General features: G+C 66.7%; 1 protein-coding gene across 1 annotated transcript in view; it reads right to left on the bottom strand.

Moving 5' to 3' along the window:
* EGFL7 (EGF like domain multiple 7) overlaps positions 1–1,832 on the bottom strand; it is a 9,803-nt gene extending 7,971 nt beyond the window's left edge. Inside the window, exons 1-2 of the mRNA XM_029201585.1 lie at positions 1,663–1,832; positions 126–216 (exon numbers count right to left, since the gene is read on the bottom strand). The gene's annotated coding sequence lies outside the window, so the exon portion shown is untranslated. The remainder of the gene's footprint in view (positions 1–125; positions 217–1,662) is intronic.
* Between the last annotated feature and the right edge of the window lie 1,715 nt (positions 1,833–3,547).

Here is a 3,547-nt window from a genome sequence, read left to right as displayed (position 1 = left end):
GCGCGCGCGCGCGCGCGCGCGTGTGTGTGTGTGTGTGTGTGTGTGTGTGTGTGCACGCGTGTAAACCGTGCCCAGGCCCAGCCAGGCCCCCTGCTGCTGCCCAGAGCATCACCTGTGGCACTCACCTGGAGAAGCAGTCTCCCTCATGCCCCGGACACTGGTGGCAGCTGCTCTTCTGAGCGGTGGGGGCTGCCCTTTCCTCTCCTGTGCCGGGGTCTGCGGATCAGAGACACGGTGTGGGTTAGCGCACAGCCTTGGTCACCGTGACGTCCAGGGGCTGGGGAGGGGGACGGGGCCAGCCTCCATGTGGCTGTGGGAGCTTGGCCTGCACTTGGCCTACAGACCCCCACCCCTCTGATGGCCAGAGACGAACGGGCCTCTCAGGCCTGCCCACACCCTGTTGCCCGGGGGTCGTGAATCCCGGGATGGAAAGCTCTGCAAAGCCCAGGGTGCTGGGAGGGCATCCTGCAGGTTCATGGGGAGGGGGGCCTTCAGCTCGGGGGGCATCCGGATCAGGCCTACTTTGGTGCACAGGAGGTAAAGGAAGGGAGGGGACACAGGAGGCTGGACAGGAGCCCCTTCCTGGACCAGGGGCCCCTGGAAGCCCCTGGAAGATGACCTGAGGGTGGCTGGGGTGGCGGGGGCTGGGATGCCTGTGACTGTGAAGTGGGGGGTGGTCCCTGGCGTGGTGTCTCTCCCCCCACCCCCAACCCAAGCAGGCAGCCCCAGGCAGTAGACAGTTAAGGGCCAGGCCCAGGGGGACTGGAGGGAGAGTTGCCCTGCCCTGTTCCCTGCCCCCATCCAGTCCCTGAAGCTGGTCACTTGACCCTTTGACCTCAGGCCTGGGCAGAAAGGGGCCTGGCGAGCTGCGTGGCTGGTCCTCGCTCCGCTGCTAAGCTGGGCGGACCGTCAGCACCTCTGCTTTCTCATCTGGAAAGTGGGTGTTTGTCACACAGACTGCTGGGGTGGACGTGACAAGACTGTCAGAGGCCAGGAAGGGCCCTGCCGCTCGGGGACCTGGGCTGCTCTGGGTGGGGGGCTCCCCTAGGCTGCAAGGGGACCCAAGAGAGCGCCCACGTTGCGCCGCACCAAGCTGTCCCTCTGCCCGCCCCCAGCCAGCGCAGCAGAAGAGGGGGGCTCCTCCTGGGGCTGTGCTCAGTGCCCCCCACTTGCATGGCTCCTCCTGGCTCTAGATTTGGCTTTGGGGTTCCCACCCCTCACCGGCGCCCCTCCCCGACACCCTTGGGGTGCTCTCCCACCCTTGGGGGATGATGCCCTCGGGACACGCAGGTCACAGAGAAGAGGGGCCAGCTGAGGTGGCCTTACTGCCAACCCCGGGGGCTTCCCTGGGAAATCAGGGTGGGCTCAGGAGGGCGTGCGAGGCGCAGGGAGGCCGCCGCACTGGCTTCTCGTCCAGGGGCCACAGCGGCTGCCGGGCTGCCCGGCGCAAGCGTCAGTGTCGGGCAGGCCAGACTGGCATCCAGACTGCGCCACCCCCAGTGGGTGCCCTTGGCCAAGGTGAGGATGGCACCGATGGGGGTATGATGCGGTGGTCCCAGCTAGCGGAGCGCAGACCCTCGGAGCTCAGCCCGCAGGTGCCCGCAGAGGGGCGCTCGCCCTGCTCTCCCCCCTCCCTGCCCTCCAAGGCCGCTCCTGCCCTACCTGGTGCCGCCCCCGGGGCTGGCTCAGCCATGGCCACCACTGCTGCCCCCTCAGGCCAGGGTTGGGCCCTACCCCTCGCCGGCCGCCTTGAGGCAACTCCCGAGGCCGCCTGCCTGTCCTGTCGGCTGGAGCCTCCGTCTTGGCCATGGGGACGGTGGACTCGGGGCAGGGAGGCTCCTCCCGGAGCGAGGAAGGGCGGCTTTTTATGCTCCGTCCCCGTGTAAATCGGGGTTGGGATGGGCCCTTCCCAGCCGGACTTCCTGTGTGTGCTGTCCGCTGATAACGGGGATCTGTCAGTGAACAAACAGGAGGCCGAGGGGCAGTGGGGGGCCGCCGAGGGAGGGGCCAGGCCCAGCGGCGGGGGCAGGGGTGGGGGAGCTCTCCCCGGGGACCAGACTCTAATCCTGAAGCAGCCAGAGACGGTGCTTGGGCCCAGCTGCAGCCTGGCTGGTGACCCTGGGGCCCAGCTGGGCCCAGTGTGTGACAGAGGACATGGCTGGCACACAGGGCCCTCCCAGGGCCGTGGGTCCACCAAGCTGGTGGGACCACATTAGTGCGGCTCCATGGAGGGGGCCGTTCTTCCTGTGACCCCCAGGGCGTGCACCTGCACCCCCGGATGTGTGTGCCAGGGCCCGGGGGTGGGAGCGGCCAGAAGAGAGCTGGGGATGGGGCAGGAGGCTGGGTGGGCTGAGAACAGCCCGCTCTGTGAGTCCCTGGGGCCTACAGTGGCCATGGTGGGGGGTGACGGAGAGAGGCAGACGTCAGCTCAGAGGCTCAGGACTTCTCTAGGAATGGGGCGGTGCGCCCCCTACTCCTGGGCGTGTGCAAGCATGGGCGAAAGCCCCCAGTCCTACTTCCAGGCCCCTCTTCAGAGGAGGGCAAAGCGCGTTCCCAGGCCCCCTCTCCTCCCTTGGCTTCCAGAGGCTGAGGGGGGCATTGCGGGAGGGATGCAGGAGCCTCTAGGTGGCCAAAGGGGGTGCTCCTTCGGACCCTCCAGGTGGTCCAGCCCTCCAGCTCAGACCCGCAATTTCCTCATTTAGGCGGTGCTGGGGACCCGCAGGCCGAGCACCTGTTGCTGCGATGCTAGCTGGCTGGGTGCCCAAAGGAACTGGGCAGCTACTGAGGACACACCTGGCTGAGGGCTCTGAGTGAGCAGCGCCCCCCAAACCCCATTGTCCTCGGGTCCGAGCCCTGCTCCGGGGTCAGCACTCGCCCACCCACAGGTGGGACCCTCTCCGACTCTCTGGCCTTGAGCATCTCCGCTCAGCCCTACCTCCCTCCGGCCCCACCCAAATGGATTTTCCGGCCAAGAGGGAGGCCGGAGCAGCTTGGGAAATTCCACCCCCAACCCCCCACGCCCCCGAATGCCTCCGAGAGCAGGAGGGAAGTCTGCCCACCCTTCTGGCGGGTCTCAGTGGTCAGCAGGGACTGCTCCCTTCCCCGGCCCCATAGGAGGGTCTCTTGCAGGCATGAGGCTGGGGTCAGCCAGGGCCTTCTCTTCTCCGGGCCTCAGTTTCCCCATCTATCCCATGGGGCCAAGAGAGCTGCCAGTGAGTGAGGTGGCGGTGACGGCTGACAAGGTTCCGGGCCGTCAAGTGTTGCTGGTTTGAGCGCAAGGCGGTCTGGGGGCGCTCATCCCCCATCTCTTCCCCTCCAACCCACGTGGCCCACTCTCGGCCCCATGGCTCTCCCACCCGAGGGCACATCTGTCCAGAAGGGTTAGCGTTCCCAAACCATACACTGAGTACGTCCTGTTGAGTGTACTTTCGAGAGTGTAGGGGCCAAGTTGGGCTTTGCTCCCACCAAGGAGGTGACCCTCTGCCCACATCACAAAGACTCTAACCCTAACCCTAACCCTATCCCTAACCCTAACCCTAACCCTATC

The sequence above is a fragment of the Monodon monoceros genome, unplaced genomic scaffold, assembly GCF_005190385.1.
Source record: "Monodon monoceros isolate NGI ecotype Baffin Bay Population unplaced genomic scaffold, NGI_Narwhal_1 Super_Scaffold_5, whole genome shotgun sequence".
NCBI classification, from domain to species: Eukaryota; Metazoa; Chordata; class Mammalia; order Artiodactyla; family Monodontidae; genus Monodon; species Monodon monoceros.
Note: the sequence above shows the minus strand (reverse complement) of the source record. Positions and strands in the feature narration are given on the sequence as shown.